We start from the raw sequence: 18,368 nt of genomic DNA, 5'->3' as shown, positions 1-18,368 counted from the left end.
AGAATGCTAAACAGAAAACTGAGTAAAAAATGTTAATAAGTTTTGCTATATTGAAAGCACTTTCTAGGATAAAACAAGGAAATAAGCCATAGACGTTTAAGTTTATAAAGTCCACTTATAAATGCCATGTGAAATCAGATCTGGTGTGAGACAGATCAAATAGTTAAGGTGAGATTCACTTTAGTTAGGGAGAACAAGCTTTGAAAGGATGAGCCCTGTCAATCTTATGGCTCTGTCTTAGTTGGTTTTTTATCAATGTGTACATTGCTAAGAAGAGTACAGGTGTTTTATTTTTTATTTTTATTTTTGTCACAGGTACTTATCACTTTTATTTGTAACAAATTATTCCCGATTTCTTCTGCTCAAAAGTTCTTTGAGACAATTCCATCAGCCTTAGCCAATCAGAGAATAGAATCATCTGACTCGCCCATCCTGCGAATGGCCCGGCAGATGCCATAGGTTTTAAACTGGCCATTAAACTGGCCTGTGCCCCTGTCAACCTCGGTGACATTCATCTGGATGGACGCGTGGTCCTTGGCAGCAATGATGCGGTTGCTTACGGGGCATTTCCGCAGCACATACAGGTCCAGGAACTCACTGACCTCGTTCTGCATTCTGAGGAGGTCCCTGTTCACTGGTCCAGTGAGAGCACAGAAAGGCTACAGGTACTTTTGATGAAGGCATTTTTTTCTTAATGTTTAGAAACCATGAGTGGCTTTGAGTTTAAGTACTTAAGAAATATGATTAGAAAGAATAACAGATGATTTTATATTTTCTTGCATCCCTACAATCTTAGTCCGATATTTAACATGAAAAGGGACATTAGAGAGACTGAAAGCAGTTGTTCTGTCTTGTTGCAAAGACAGAGGCTAACTGCACAGCTGCTCCATAAGGACTTGGTAGGAACTTTGAAGATGCAGTAGAGTGTAAGCCACTGCTTCCATATCTTACTTATAGATCTCTGCCAGTCTGAATCAGAGATGCTTCTCCTGAGAAATGCTTGCCCACTAGCCATCCTTAACAACACTAAAGGGAAACCTCAAAGCAGTTAAAGAAAACTATACATGCATATATATCTTAATCATGAAGCACAAGTATATTTTCAATTAAGCTTCCCTAATGATGCTATCTTTTTATTAAGGTAGCCTGGCTTTTACTCAATTCCAATAGCTTGAGAAACAAAACAACCTAAAATCCTTACTTATCTTCATGACTCTATCAGGACATCCTCATTATTCTTACAACTCTTTGAATGTAATCACCATGACTTCTGCAGAAGGCATGTATGTTTCACATGGACAACTCTTGGCTGCCATGCTTTCCCCTCCCATATTTATTTCTAGAATATGACTCTGCTATCTGAGTCTCAGAGTCAGTTTCTGATTTGCTTACTAACATCAAGGTCAATGCAAAGTTCTGAGTCACTGCCTTTCTATGATCTCATAACACTTGTTTCTCTGACCTCCTTTGTTCTTTGCCTTCTATAACCCAGTGAGCATCCACCGTCATCCTTTATATCATGAAACACATTCACTGTGCCTTTTACAGTCTGTGTAAATTCTAGTGCCTATGATCTCACACACTGAGAAAGCATGCATTTAGACATTCCTACCCATAAAGTCATGTAAAGTCACTCTGGGATACTGTTTTTCCATAAACAGACCTATTATCCAGAGATACTCACTGTGTTTCTGACATTTGTCTCTCAGTAGGAGGAATGAGAAGATCAAAGCAAACAATAGAAAATTTGTTGGCTTATCTCAGCCAACATAAAAATGTGCTTTAATAAAACCGCTATCTTTATATTAACAAGGAAGACTTAAAAATGGCCAAGAAGCATGCAGTCAGAATGACTACACGCTGATATTCACTTGACAATATGAATGACGTGGATAACCAGAAGTTCACCTTGTAGTGCAGTTTCAACAGCTGTGGTGCTTTTCTCTGCCTTCATTGTTCCCCATGAAGATTTTTGCAATTCTTCACAAAAGGAAGCAGACCTTGCTAATAGGTACAAAGCACAATGAAAAATAAACGTACCGGGCTCCCAGCTGGACTCCAGGGTTTAAAAGAAGTAAACACTAAGTACTCCGAGATGAATAATGAAGGCAAATCTGTGAGGCCTTTGAGGCTACTTCAAAATAAAAAATCTGCTAAAAACAAATATATTATCGTGCTAAAGAAGATTCACAACCATGAAATCGCACACATATCAAATACAGCCCTGTATCCACCAATCCAATAATTGGAAAAAATGTAAATGTACCTATAAAACCTTGTCCTTTAATGTTGATGACTTGCAGTCTGCAGTCCAACTCCCAACAATGGTCAGTAGCAGCTTGAATGGAAGTCCAAGAATCTAACAGTTGTTCAGTCCCACAAGGCAAGCAGGCAAAGAAGAAAGATAGGGAAAGAGAGAGAAAGAGAGAGAGCGCCAATCTTCCTTCTTCCAATGTCCTTATGTAGGTCTCCAGCAGAAGGTGTGGCCCAGATTAAACGTGTGTGCCACCTTTGCCTTTAATCCCAGATGACCTTGAACCCTGTCTTTATCTTCTGGAATTCATAGCCATTATGGCTCAAGATCGTCATGCCAAGATCCAGGTCAGAAACTTTTATCTCCCAGCTTCCAGATTTGGATCACTGGTAAGCCTTCCAATGCTAGATTGTAGTTCATTCCATAGTTAAGTTGACAACCAGGAATAGTCACTATAGTCAGTGACTGAGGGTACAAATGATGACCTGTTTTGATAAATCATGAAAGTAGAGTACCCAACTGGTGGCTTACAGCAAGATGGAATTTCAATGAGTAGGTTTCAGAGAACAAGTGTCATCAAATGAATTAGTATGAAAACGTTGCAGTACAGTGTCTACAGTCTCAGAATTAGCATTTGCAATAGAAGAGCCATTTATTTCTACAACTCTTATGTGCCTATAGGCAGATAGGGAGACAGACATAAACACTGATAATAAGAAATCATTGTTGCTAAGATAAAGTAAATCATTTCCATTTATGACAGCCAAATTATCTCTGACTTCACCCTACCTACTCTTTGATTAGAAGTATGGATGGACATGACATCATTTTCCAAGAAAAAAAATGCAATGGGAAGGCCACATGAGGTGCTTGTGGGTTGAAAGCTCTTATTTCATACTTACAAACACTTCACAGAGCTTAGTGTAGGGCTTATGTTTTAGGAAGCTTTATTGGTTTGCTCCATAATATTCCTGGATTTACTAAGTCTAAATGATTAATCACCCAATCCAGATCCATCACCTAACAATTAATGGACATTTAGTTCTTAGCAAAACTGTTACTAAAAATCCAGTGAGAACTGTTTTCAAAAACATTAATTAATTATATTTTCGAATGACATTTTAGAGTTTTTATTTCATACTTCCTATTATACCAAAGATACAAATATTAATTTCTACGACTTTAAATATTTCCCTTTACCTCCTTACAATCCCTCCCGTGTATGTGGCCACCTTGTTCTCTTTCAAATTCATGGCCTCTTTTTCTTTATTCCTTATCTTTAGGTATTTGTGTGTATGTGTGGTGTGTGTGTGTGTGTGTGTGTGTGTGTGTGTGTGTGTGTGTATGTTTGTGTGTGTGTTCCTACACACATCAATACAAATTTCTTAGTGCATATATATTACTTTTATGTATATGTTTTTGGGGATAACTAATCTGGTATTGGATACCCGATTGCTGTATTGTATCCCCTTCTCAGCATTCCTTGGTCACTGTTGTTCTTTGACAAGGTCTGAAGCCTCACCAGGATTCCTCCTTTCATGCCAGCATGTCCATCCATTGCCATCCTTGTCTGGGTTATGTTCGGGCAGCCCTATTGGTTAGACTTCATGGTTGTGGCTTCTGACATTTCTAGGAGACACATCTTGCAATCAACTCCCTGTTGCACTGGCTTTTACAATGTTTCTGATCCTCTTCCCCAGTGAACCCTGAGACTTAGGAGCACAGGTGCATTACAGATGTGTCACTTGGCCTGTGCCACTGACACACTCTACATTTTGAGGAGTTTATGGTTTTCCAAAATGGTCCCCATTTGTTGCAAACAGAAGTTTCCTTGATGTGGCATGAAATTCACACTTACACAGGTCAACTCTAGAGAGTCATAGCAATGTTTGTTTCATAAATCTAGAAAGTCTATTATAATTTCCAGAACAGAGACAAAGTTTGGAGCTGTGACGAAAGGATGGACCATCTAGAGACTGCCATATCCAGGGATCCACCCCATAGTCAGCCTCCAAACGCTGACACCATTGCATACACTAGCAAGATTTTGCTGAAAGGACCCAGATATAGCTGTCTCTTGTGAGACTATGCCAGGGCCTAGCAAACACAGAAGTGAATGCTCACAGTCAGCTATTGGATGGTTCACAGGACTCCCAATGGAGGAGCTAGAGAAAGTAACCAAGGAGCTAAAGGGATCTGCAACCCTATAGGTGGAACAACATTATGAACTAACCTGTACCCCGGAGCTCTTGACTCTAGCTGCATATGTATCAGAAGATGGCCTAGTCGGCCATCACTGGAAAGACAGGCCCATTGGACACACAAACTTTATATGCCCCAGTACAGGGGAACGCCAGGGCCAAAAAAATGGGAATGGGTGGGTAGGGAAGTGAGGGGGAGGGTATGGGGGACTGTTGGGATAGCATTGGAAATGTAATTGAGGAAAATACGTAATAAAAATATTAAAATAAAAAAAAGAAAAAAAAACAAAAAATATTAAAAATAAAAAAATAAGCTCCAGAACAATTCCCAAGCCCTACATCAAGTGATAATCTTGATCAACTATTGAATTAGACTTTAAATCTCAAAGTAGTGTGTTTATCAGCCATTTTTCCTCTAATTGAACACCTTTTAAGACAAAACTTTATAAAATAAGGTACACCAAAATGAATAATTATTTAATATTTTTATCAAATTTTCTACCAACTTGATACCACTTATCCTTCAATAATAATTATATTAAAAACAGCAACTAAAAATGTTAATTTAGATAGTTATTAGTTGTAATTATTAAAGTATTCCTAGGACATAGGCCATCTGTTAGTTTTTAAAGTTTTTAATTTTTGTTAATTTAATTATGTAAGAATATGAAACTGAGAGAGATATGTGCTTTGAAAGCCAGTGCCGAAGGAGGCTAGAACAGGCCATTTGACCCTCTGTAGCTAGTGTTACAGGCAGCGATGGAAAGCCTGGCATGGGTACTGAGAATAGAAGCTAGGTCTTCTGCAAACGCAGAGTCCTCTTCTGAGGATCTTTCCAGGCTGAAATATCATGTTCAGACTAAAGCAGAAGACAATGCACTTTGCATTCCCTTTCCTTTTTAAAATTACTTATTGTCTTCCGAATTTCCCTTAACACATCGATGATTCATAAACCCTATGAAAATATTTTTAGTTACAAGGTATTTTTGCAATCAAATCCTTTTTGTTATTTAGGCTTATGCTATCTTAGAAGATCTGGTTTTGATGATGCAAAGATCTGTAGATAAAAGTGCAGTCTTAGCTTTAAATTGTCTTATGGTTTCTATATATAGAGTTTCAATTGGAAAGCCAAATATCTAATTAGAGAATGATGAACTTCTGGGACAAAATATGTCATTGTTCTGCAATTTAGTGAGTGAAAAGAAAATGATTGCTATTGTTAGGCCAGAGGCTTGAGTACAATTAAAAAAAAAAAAAGGAAAAAAACCACATTTTTATTTGGCTAAAATTGAAAACTGAACTTCAACAATAATTAGTTTATTTCAAAGCATAGACTTTCATTAAGTCAAAAGAAAATAGAAGCTCATTAAAACATTAAAGAAATTTCAGCTAGTCATAGAAAAATGCTCTTGGGACTTTTATATTCCTAATATCTTATCCAGCAGCCGAGAATTAAGAGGAAAAGGATTGCACTGTCACAGGATAGATCTGGTATTAAGGCCTCTTACCTGTCCAGAAGCTGTGGTTTTCCTACTTCCTATCATGAAACAGGTATATTGTGTTTGATTATTGCTACAGAGACAACTGTAATTCAGTCCATATGTGACCCCTGCTCCCAAGACACCCATAGTGGAGTAACACCTTCTATTATAAATACCTTGGAAATGCAGTGGGGTGTGGTGAGGGTTAATCTAATGGCACAGTTAGTTTCTCAGGTCAGGAACAACTTGTGCAAGCTGCAAAGCTTGAGAGTGCTTTCTGTGATGCATAGCATTCTGTCTAAACCTTCACGGACCTTATTACAACAAAGTTAACTTGAACTTAAGAAAGGCTGAGAATATAATAATAATGAGAGCCTCACAGAAGCTAAGTGCCCAGGTAGAGATGAGTCTTGATTTGAAGTATTGATTGGTTTTGTCTCAGCTCTCCAGAGATAAGGCTAGGTGGAAGGTTATAAAACATGATGGACATCCTGCAGAGACAGGAGCGACAGAGGGCTATATCAGAAGAAACACAATGTTCAGTTGTAAACTGCATAATGCAGTTCATGTATTTTGTTTATATATTTTGAGTCTTTTTTTCCATTTTTATTAGGTATTTAGCTCATTTACATTTCCAATGCTATACCAAAAGTCCCCCATCCCCACCCACCCCCACTCCTCTATCCACCCACTCCCCCTTTTTGGCCCTGGCGTTCCCCTGTTCTGGGGCATATAAAGTTTGCATGTCCAATGGGCCTCTCTTTCCAGTGATGGCCGACTAGGTCATCTTTTGATACATATGCAGCTAGAGTCAAGAGCTCCGGGGTACTGGTTAGTTCATAATGTTGTTCCACCTATAGGGTCGCAGTTCCCTTTAGCTCCTTGGGTACTTTCTCTAGCTCCTCCATTGGGAGCCCTGTGATCCATCCATTAGCTGACTGTGAGCATCCACTTCTGTGTTTGCTAGGCCCTGGCATAGTCTCACAAGAGACAGCTACATCTGGGTCCTTTCGATAAAATCTTGCTAGTGTATGCAATGGTGTCAGCGTTTGGATGCTGATTGCTATAGAGACAATCTATAGCAATCCCTGGTGGATCCCTGGATATGGCAGTCTCTACATGGTCCATCCTTTCATCTCAGCTCCAAACTTTGTCTTTGTAACTCCTTCCCAGGGTGTTTTGTTCCCACTTCTAAGGAGGGGCATAGTGTCCACACTTCAGTCTTCATTTTTCTTGAGTTTCATGTGTTTAGGAGTCTTATGTATCCCATAGCTAAGTAACAGAGTGCTTCCCTATGGTGTATGAAGCCCTAAATTCGGTCCCAAAACTTAAAATTCAAGAACAATGTCATGGGTGTGTGTGTGTGTGTGTGTGTGTGTGTGTGTGTGTGTGTGTTCCCTAGCAGGACAAGTTGGTGAGAAAATGAAGCCTTTGAGAAACACAGCTACTGGGTACCTCCCTTTTAGCTCACCAAAGAGGCCAGTTTCCTCTCTCCTTTGCCTTCCCGGCTATGGCTTTGAGATGAGAGGTTCTACCAAGTTACTCAACCTATCATGTGCTGCATGCTCAAGCAATGAAACCAATCAATTATGGAAAGAAATCTTCCAACCTGTGATGCAAATTAAAGCCTTACTTTTTGTTAAGTCGACTGTCACAGCTATTTGCTTATAATGGGGCAGAGCTGATGAATACACTTGTTTTTAAGGTTACTCGGGGAAATGCTCCAGATATAAAAAGAAGAAAATATCGGAGTTTAAAGGTTAGGTACTACAAGATACACTGAAATAAGAACTGAAGATAAATAGTTCTCAAACTTAAAAGGAAGGAAGACTTATCTGAGGATTTTTTTTAAGGTGAAAGCTTAAACTCAGATACTATGATCTACAATGTTCAGAGCAAAGCACGGGTACTTGGCCTCTAATTATTCATCAGAGAGGGACTTTATTGTCTCAGTGCTTTACGTTAAGAATCAGAATTTCCTAGAATCTAGCTTAGAGAGAGAGAGAATCCAGAAAAAATAAATTTTCTTTATAATTTCAAAGTCAATGCAGAAGTGTTCCAAATTTCTCCACAATGGTTATTTCTTATTATAAGCATCAGTTTCAATGAGTGGATCTCTCTGTTGAGACAGCAAGGAAAATCAGTCAACTCAGCATGCATCTTTTAAGAATATTTCTACTGCATTATTTGTTTGAATAAAGGGATCTCTTCTTTAATTATTAACAGCAGCCTGTGATGCAAAAATATATGCACTTCGAACTAGAATCACAATGTTACATGTAATATCATGAATAAAAGACAAATAGGTTTTAAACCTTAAAACACTTATCTGACTGTCACGGGAGATAATTTGCACCTTGATTCATCTTTTCTGCATGTAAATAAAAGAATGAACATTCATAAAAAGGGGTTGTAGAAAAGTACATCAAAACGAACACAAAACAAAAATACTACGGTGAAGAATATATAGTACAGGGACCCATAAAAGCAATCCAAACCCAGAAACAGCATCTGCAATATAAAATTTAGAAAGAGCTGTTGTTTTCGAATGGAAAATGTCCATGCATAGGTCTTCCTCTCTAGCATACAGGGATACTTCAAAACACTCTGAGCATGAACTTCAAATGTCCCCATTTCAAAAGCTCCTGTGAGATCCAGGGAAGGCTTGACACAAAGTGGGGTGCAGAGAAAGAAGAGGGAGCTGAGAACAGAAAATGCTGCCTGGTCTAGTGTCAGTGGGAGAAGATGTGCCTAATCCTTAAGAGACTGGAGGCCCCAGGGAGTAGGGAGGCCTGGTGTGGGAAGAGAATTTTTTTCTTGGAAACAGGGAGAAGAGGAATGGGATGAGGAATTACGGGAGGGAGAATGAGAGGGGGTCAAAGGCTGGATTATAAAATAATAAAATAATAATAATAATAATAATAATAATAACAGAAAGGATACAAACAAACCATACAATTAAACAATACAGGACACAATACCCTGATCAATGAAAAGGATAAAGTGTATGGTTACAAATTCCTTAATTCCCCTATATTTTATTTTTAAAAGGGAGCTGATCCCAAACTGCCCCCTCCCCTTTCAGTGGTGGCTTTTCATTAGCCATGGATCAGATGAGTTGGCTACCAGCCAACTGATGCTTCTTATTCAAGCTAAATAGCCTAGGTCCTGGGGAAGGAAATGTATTTCTCCCACGAAGACAGGTTCTCTCTCCATGGGATTCACTCTCAATAGAGTCATTCCATGTCAACCTCATGAGACTTCTCCAGTCTGTCAGCAGAATTTTTATAACATACTCAGAAAGAGAAGGGGTTTACTGAAATTAAACTGTGTGTTAATGGATGTTGGCATGGGGTCTGACAAGCTGGGAGGCAAAGTGGTCTTAGAGGATGGCATCTCTGCCTTGTGTTGAGTTCATCTTGAGTCCCTTATTCCATCTCAGCAGAGGTTAGGTTCTTCATTCTGCCTTGTGCTTTTTGTTGTGCATCAGGTAGGCTCAAGAACAAAATAAACATGGAAGGAATTGCAGAGAGAAAGTGTGGAGCAGAGACTGAAGGAATGACCATCCAGAGACTGTCCCACCTGGGATCCACCCATGTACAATCACCAAACCCAAACACTATTGTGGATACCAACAAGTGCTTGCTGACAGGAGTCTGATATAGCTGTTCCCTGAGAAACTCTGCCAGTGCCTGAAAAATACAGAAGTGGATGCTCACAATCATCCATTGGATTGAGCACAGGGTCCCCAATGAAGGAGCTAGAGAAAGGACCCAAACCGTTGAGGGGCTTTGAAGTCCCATAGGAGGAACAACAATATGAATTAACCAGTAACCCCAAAGCTCCCTGGGACTAAACCACCAACCAAAGAAAACAAACAGAGGAACTACTCATGGCTCCAGCTGCATATGTAGCAGAGGATGGTCATCAATGAGAGGAGAAGCCCTTGATCCTGTGAAGGCTCTATGCCCCAGTGTAGAGGAATTCCAGAGCCAGGAAATGGGAATAGATGGGTTAGTGAGCAAGGGAAGGGGGAGGGGATAGAGGGAGTTTTTTTTTTTTTTTTTTTTCTGGAGGAGAAACCAGGAAAGGGGATAACATTTGAAATGTAAATAAAGAAAATATCTGAGAGAGAGAGAGAGAGAGAGAGAGAGAGAGAGAGAGAGAGAGGAAAGAAGAAAGAAAGGAAGGAAGAAAGAAAGAAAGAAAGAAAGAAAGAAAGAAAGAAAGAAAGAAAGAAAGGAAGGAAGGAAGAAAGAAAGCAAGCATGACAAGAAGGGCTTGCTGACAGGAGCCTGGTATAGCTATCCCCTGAGAGGCTCTTCCAGAGCCTGACCAATACAGATGCAGATGTTCAAGGCCAAACATCAGACTAAGCATGGAAACCCCAATGGAGGAGTTAGAGAAAGGACTGAAGGAGTTGAAGGGGATTGCAACCCCATAGGAAGAGCAACAATATCAAACAACCAGACCCCCCATTGATTAAACCACCAACCAACAAGTACACATGGAGGGACCCATGGCTCCAGCTGCATATTTAGCAGAGGGTAGCCTTCTCTGGCATTAATGGGAGGGGAGGCCCTTTGTCCTGTGGAGCTTTGATGTCCCAGCATAGGGGGCTGCTAGGGCAGTGAGGTAAGAGTGGGTAAGTGGGTGGGAGAGCACCCTCATAGAAGCAGGGGGTGGAGGAAAGGGGTAGGGGATTTTTGGAGTGGAAACCGGTAAGGGGGACAGCATTTGAAATGTAAATAAATAAAATAACCAATGAAATATTTTTTAAAAATAAATGGGCATGAGACATGAACATTTAATGTTGTCTTTCTGTAGACTTTGTGAACAGCAAGGAGCCTCATGCATGCTGACAACCATTTCTTTGTTTCTTTCTTCAGGAAGCAAGTCAGTTGTGAGGTCATCCCTATTCTCCCAGTTCTTGCTTTGTTTCTGATTAGTATTGATTACTACGCTGGCGAGATAGTTTCCTAGGTCATTCTGAAATGACCTGAATATGATCTCACCTAGACCTTTTTCTTTATGATCAAAGGAACTGGTGGAATGAAGACTCTCACTCTCAAAGAACAGTTTGGCTTTCAGGAAGATGGTGGAAAATTGAGACCAGAAGCAGTTTCAGTCTGACGAATCAGAGACCAGGGCTTGGTCAAGCATAACATTTTACTAAATGTTTTAACCACCCTTGTTGTTTTGTCTTAAAATGACTTTGTTTTCAAAGCTAGCATTAGGTCACTTTTTCAGGAGACTAACTCTCATGCATGCAACCTAAAATTTCAACCCATCACCTAGTTTTTCTTCCTCTGTTTTGTTCTCACTTACATTCATAGCTAATATATATTTTAACTAATACATCTACCCATAGGTCTTCATGTTACTAAGTCCCATAAAGAGACTTTTGTTATAATTACAGCGAGACCAGAAACACTAGGAATGCTCTACAATGTTTGTCATGATTCTATGAATAAATTCACCTCCTTCTAACATTAGCCCAGATTTCTAAAGCTTTATATGTGAATTAAAGGCAACATTGAAAATTGCTGTAATTAAAACTCATTTAAATATCACACTATTCAGAATAACATCTTTTGCTTTCATATCAGGCAACTATTCTGATCAGGCAACTGTTTCTGCACCCTACTCCTGACCTATCATTTGAATCAGAATTGATTGCTTTGGGACTCTGAAATATACATGATAATAGGCTTTCCCACATGAATTGCAAGTATGGTATCATGAGAAAACCATCTAAAGTTTAACAGAATGTTTTCACACTCTTCCTGTGTATGATCCTAACAGAGGGCAGATGATGGTTCAGTACACGTATGTTAATGTGTACCGCATGAATCCTAGTCTTATGAGAACTTTAGACTCAGAAAGTAATAGATAAAACACGATAAACTTTTTTCAGTGTCAAGAATCAAACTCTAGGTTCCGTGCAGGCTACATAATTGCTATACCACTGAACTATGTCCCTCACCCTTAAATAGTATTGGCATGTAACAGTAAACTATGTGAAAAACAGCTTTTCAGATGGTATTCATAACTAAAACTGAAACAGATTTTTTTATTAATTAGGTATTTTCTTCATTTACATTTCCAATGCTACCCCATAAGTCCCCCAAACCCTTCCCCACACTCCCCCCCCCCACTCCCACTTCTTGGCCCTGGCATTCCCCTGTACTGAGGCATATAAAGTTTGCAAGACCAATGGGCCTCTCTTTCCACTGATGGCCGACTAGGCCATCTTCTGATACATATGCAGCTAGAGACACAAGCTCCGGGGGTACTGGTTAGTTCATATTGTTGTTCCACCTATAGGGTTTCAGGCCCATTTAGCTCCTTTCTCTAGCTCCTCCATTGGGGACCTTGTGATCCATCCAATAGCTGACTGTGAGCATCCACTTATGTGTTTGATAGGCCTCAGCATAGCCTCACAAGAGACAGCTATATCTGGGTCCTTTCAGCAAAATCTTGCTAGTGTGTGCAATGGTGTCAGAGTTTGGGAGCTGATTATGGAATGGATCCCCTGGTATGGCAGTCTCTAGATAGTCCATTCCTTTCGTCTCAGCTCCAATCTTTGTCTCTGTAACTTCCATGGGTGTTTTGTTCCCAATTCTAAGAAGGGGCAAAGTGTCCACACTTTGGTCTTCGTTCTTCTTGAGTTTCATGTGTTTTGCAAATTGTATCTTATGTCTTGGGTATTCTAAGTTTCTGGGCTAATATCCACTTATCAGTGAGTACATATCATGTGAGTTCTTTTGTGATTGGGTTACCTCACTCAGGATGATGCACTCCAGGTCCATCCATTTGCCTAGGAATTTCATAAATTCATTCTTTTTAATAGCTGAGTAGTACTCCATTGTGTAAATGTACCACATTTTCTGTATCCATTCCTCTGTTGAGGGGCATCTTGGTTCTTTCCAGCTTCTGGCTATTACAAATAAGGCCGCTATGAACATAGTGGAGCATGTGTCCTTCTTACCAGTTGGAACATCTTCTGGATATATGCCCAGGAGAGGTATTGTGGGATCTTCAGGTAGTACTATGTCCAATTTTCTGAGGAACCACCAAACTGATTTCCAGAGTGGTTGTACAAACTTGCAATCCCACCAACAATGGAGGATTTGAAACAGATTTTTTAAAGGAATAAAGTTTATAGGAAATAAAACCAAATACATCTGAAATGTACAGTTTGGCTATACAGAAATCTGCTGTAGTTTTTCTAAAAAGACTTAAAAATATATTAACTTAAGGGGATGGAAAAGTGGCTCAGTAGTTAAGACCATGGACTGCTTTTTTTCCGGAAAATCTAATTTTGATTTCTTGTGTCTCTATAACATCTCACAATCATCTATAATTTTAATTTCAGCAGATCTGATCCTCTCCTCTCATCTCTGTGGGCACTACCTTCATAAAGTGCAGGCAAAAATACTATCAACATATAATAAAATTAATATAAAAACATATTAAATGAAAAATTATACATTAAAAGTCAAAGATGTCATTTTTACAAAGTAGTATGTTTTAGAATTAACAACAATGAAAATAAATGAAAAAGGAAAAAGAAGAAATGAAGCCATTTAAATAATAAATTATGGATGATCTATAGGTAGATTTAAGCTTTAGATTTAAGACAGTCTTTGGAAACTTAATTTCCTTATTTAAGGAAATGCTTATACCTTCAAAGAACAGAATCAACATCTGTAGAACAATAAAGGGGGACTTTGAATGTGTTTGAAAGAATGGGCCTAATGATCATAATAATTACATATTAAGAACAAATATAATCTTAAGATTAAGTTAACAAACGCTTGCCAGGAAATTATTTTTCTCAGTACAGACAAAGATAAAACTGCTTAGCAGATAAAAAACAGACATCAAGGTCCTCAGACTTCTTGCACATGATTTCAGTTCTCTTTGAGTCTCCGAAGATCTTCTACAGACGAAAGCAGAGCCCAGAGGGTTGAGAGGAGTTGGGAGCAGTCAACTCTTTCTTACAATTAAGCGTGCCTCCTCACTGGCCCTTAAGCCCAAAGGAAAAAATATTTCATTTTAGCAGGACAGCATGTCTGTGAGAGAGGAGAGATGATGCTCTTTACAGCATGCTAAAGAGAAGAGCTTTTCCCTGAAGTGTCCCTCCAGTAGACAAGCTACAGTGGCTCCTTTACATTGAAGGACAGGCGGGCATCTGCCTGAAGCACTGGGGTTTTAGACAGCAAGGAGTTTAGCAGTTCAGTTTAACTCAGCACCAGTCAGCATACAGATTACTATGTGAGGAGCACTCCACAAGTTTGTGTAAGATACAAAATAATCTAAAAAGACATTAATTTCTGCTCTTAAACAATTTACAGAGCAGCAGGGAGAGAAAATAAAGTCTTTGCATGAACTGTTCTGCACAGAAGGAACCAAGAAAATCTCGTGAAAGATGCCTGTGCTAGAGAGGTTTTCTCAGGAGCACGCTTATTAATTTAGAGATGATGCATGATATTGTTTGAGAGACAGTAATAGTGAAGCTAGATGAAGAAGTTACAGACCTGAGATTTCTTGGAATAAATCAGGGACTGATGTCACTCGGTTATCAGAGGCGATAAAAAACAAAATACAGTCATTTATTTGCACATGCAAAAAGGACATAGACAGCCAAGTCCATTTCTTAATCCAGTGGGATATAATCTCAGGAAATTGGGAAATTAAAATCAGTGCTACCTGCTTACCACAATTCATAGCATCAGGTAAGGTACTGAACAGGCTGAGTGGAGACTGAAGTAAGTGAGTGCTTTTTAAGACTTGTCTCTAGCTGCATGTGTATCAAAAGATGGCCTAGTCGGCCATCACTGCAAAGAGAGGCCCATTGGACTTGCAAACTTTATATGCCCCAGTACAGGGGAACGCCAGGGCCAAAAAGGGGGAGTGGGTGGGTAGGGGATTGGGGGGTGGGTATAGGGGACCTTTGGGATAGCATTGAAAATGTAAACGAGGAAAATACCTAATTAAAAAAAAACAAACAATATTATCTGATACAACACAAATAAATATTTAATGTATTAAAAAAAAAGACTATAACTAAATGGGCCAGAGAGATGCCTCAGATGGTTAAGAGCACTGCCTTCTCTTCTGGAGGTCCTGAGTCTAATTCCAAGCAACCACAGGGTAGCTCACAACCATCTGTAATGAGATCTGATGCCCTCTTCTGGTGTGTCTGAAGACAGCTACAGTGTAGTCATATAAATAAAATAAATGAATCTTAATATATATGTGTGTGTGTGTGTATATATATATATGTATATATATATATATATAGATATATATATAGATATATATATATAAAACTAAACAAGTATCAGCTTGGCACTGCTGAACCAAAGGTCTTACTGGAACAGTGGGGTTAAAGGGCCACAGACTCTTCAATGGAATATAAGTTCAGCAGTGGAGAGACAATTAGAGTGTTAATAATTACGGCTTCCAGAGCTAGAAGCATCGGTCAGGAAAAGAGCACCCACCCAACTTGTGGGAAGCTCTGAGGTTGAAATCCTGTTCCGCAAAGGAGAAAAGAGAGTTTATATTCTGTATAAAATGCTTCAAATAACGATGATCTTTTGATCCTTTGGTTTACACTGAATTGTTTTTCTTCAAGATTGTTAATATCATTGGGTAGATTTGACATACCAGCTAATACTTGAACATTTCCACATTTCAGAGGATATGAAAATAAATATCTAAAGTAATGGGCTAAAGTGAAATCACCTTAGCATTTCCTAGAAAAACATTTTTTTTTAATCTCAAATCAGATCAAGTGTATCAACTTGGCCATGCCTTTCATTCATTTTGTTTTCTGAGACAGGATCTCATATATTCCTGATTGGCCTTGAAAACTCAGAGGATGTTTCTAGCTGAGGATGACCTTAGATATCTGATCTCTGCCTTCTGAGCCCAGGGCTGGGACAGAATGCCAGGCAAGCACTCATCCTCCAACTGAGCTACATCTCCTTCTCCATCCATATTCTCCTAGTATCAGCTCCTTTAAAGTGAAACATGAAGCCAAGGACAGGCAAAATACAAGGTGCACAAAAATCCTGTCGAATTACACAACAGACTGAAAACAAAAGCAGATGGTGACATTGTTTCTTAAGTTCTTCACAGTTTTTCGTCTGTACTCTTGTGTAATTCAACAGCATTTTGATGAAGCTCACATTTTAGAGAATTTGAAGGACAGATTTGTTTAGCTTCTAGAGAAATTAGTCTCATCGGAAATTTCATTTTATCTCTGATATGTAGTTAAATTATATTACTGTAAAAAAAAAAAAACCCAGAATTATAGAAAGACTACAACTGACTGTTAACTTGTAGGGAGTTTGGAAATGAATAAGTATGGCAACAATTAACACAGGCAACATATCTTAGTTTCTTTTCCATTTGATAAAATTAAAGAAGTTTAATGGAGAATGGGTTTATGATGGAGCGTCGTTGCAGAGTACACTCCCACAAAGCAGAGAAGACAAGGCAGCAGAAGCTCCAGGTGGCTGATCACATCACTGCACAGTCAGGAAGGAGACTCTGGTGTGCACTGCTCACTCCTCATTCTTCTTGTAGTCAATACAAGATCTTAGCCTAGAGGATGGTGGTGCCTATAGTGGGCAGCTATTTCAACCTAAATTACTCTGCAAAATAATCTTCTCCAAACATGCCCAGAAGCCTGTCTCCTAGGTGGTTCTCTTTCCCAAGATCATAACTAAGTCAAACTATCAAACTAGTCTGTCATTGTATGGTAAAATGTTCTTTAGCAGCTCTTCTATTCCATAGTTTTAGATGACATTTCATAATAAGCCAAGAAAGAATAATATTTTAATAGTATGAAGTAACTAAAAGATGTCTATTCATGTATATACAGACATATAAAACGTTTGTTTTAGGACGGTCAGTAAATAATTCATAACTAAGGGTCATTTGTTCTTGGTCTTGATGGTCAGGTAAGATCCCAAGATAGGGGTAAAAAGAAATGAATACAGTATAAATTTGTATAACATACAGCTGTGAAAAATACACAGTAAAATTTGTTTTATTGAGGAATAACCATATATTCTAGAGTAAATGTATCTTATATACCTAATTGTATACATGCAAAAATTATGGGTTGCTCCAATGAAATGGAAATTTGGCATTTTTACATTACTTGATTTTATATGATGAGTTCAAAATTCCTTTCAATTAGGCAATGAAATCTAAACTCAGTTTCAGTGGGAAATTAACCTGGCATGGAAGGTAAAAATAAAAATTGAAAGATCTTAGATACAAGAGCAGGAATTTTATAAACAGCTAGAAGAATGTCGCCAATAATATTTCTAGTACAAAAATTATACATATCAAATCATAGAAATGTAAATAAAAGATTAAATACATTACTTTAAATAATTTCATGTATCTATATAGTGGCTTCCTGAACATTTCCATGGAATGTTAGCCCTTTGTGTTCTTTGATTGTAACTGGTGTGAGCATGAACATCTTGCTGAAATCCAGGGCATATACAAAGAATCAATTTATTGTTCTTTCAAGATTCATGCCAAGTACATTCACTTGTAGGGTATATGAGTATATTTTAGTCTATATTCATCAACGTTTAGGCATTACTAGTGTGCAGATTAAATTTACTCTTAATGTACTCCTTTTCAATGCAGTAATTTCATATTACTATCACTTATGAGTGAAGGACAGAACTAGAAATAAAAAAAAGATCAACTCAAGTTAGGTCCACAAAGTACTGAAAATAAATATCACTCTGTGAGACTCAGGCAATATAAAAACAAGCAAGAAGATTCCTAAATTGAAGAATTTAATTATCTAGTGAGGCGTCTAGTTAGTTCTTGTAAATTGCACTGAAAAAAAAATGTTTTAAGGTAAAAACGATTAAAACATTTAGATAAAATGTGTTCTATGGTATTTACTGAGGTTTCATATATTTTCTGTAGTTTAATTTTAACAGGAATAAACAGTTGATTGCTCTTTTGTAAATCTAGATGTTAAGCATGTATCAATTATCAGGTACAGAATTAATTTTGAGCAGTTTTTACTCACCATGATAAGATATGGTTTTGCTTTAAAATTAGGTAGAGTCAGTCAGGGAAGTAGACATCATGTGTGTCTAACTGAATGCTGGAAATACAGAAGAAAGATGTTGATGGTAATGAGCAGAAAAAAAGGGTAGCAAAAGGTATTTGTTTTTATTCTACCCACAAAAAAAAAATTCGGATAAAATTATTGACGAAGCAAAGGCAGTTAAAAGGGAAGTGTGATTGCTAACATTTGTATAGCCCTTACATAGGAAGCATGATTTTTAAATTATTTAATCTTTTTTCTATAATCCAGACTTTATCCCCCTCCCGGTCCACCCTCCAACTGCTCCACATCCTACACCTCCTCCTCCTCCT

The 18,368-nt window shown here is 38.3% G+C and overlaps 1 pseudogene; it reads right to left on the bottom strand.

Moving 5' to 3' along the window:
• Nucleotides 1-350: 350 nt before the first annotated feature.
• Nucleotides 351-614, bottom strand: Gm46546 (annotated as a pseudogene).
• Nucleotides 615-18,368: the final 17,754 nt, after the last annotated feature.

Source organism: Mus musculus, chromosome 16, assembly GCF_000001635.26.
Source record: "Mus musculus strain C57BL/6J chromosome 16, GRCm38.p6 C57BL/6J".
Lineage (NCBI taxonomy): Eukaryota > Metazoa > Chordata > Mammalia > Rodentia > Muridae > Mus > Mus musculus.
The sequence above is the reverse complement of the archived record's forward strand: the minus strand, read 5'-3'. Positions and strand labels throughout refer to the sequence as shown.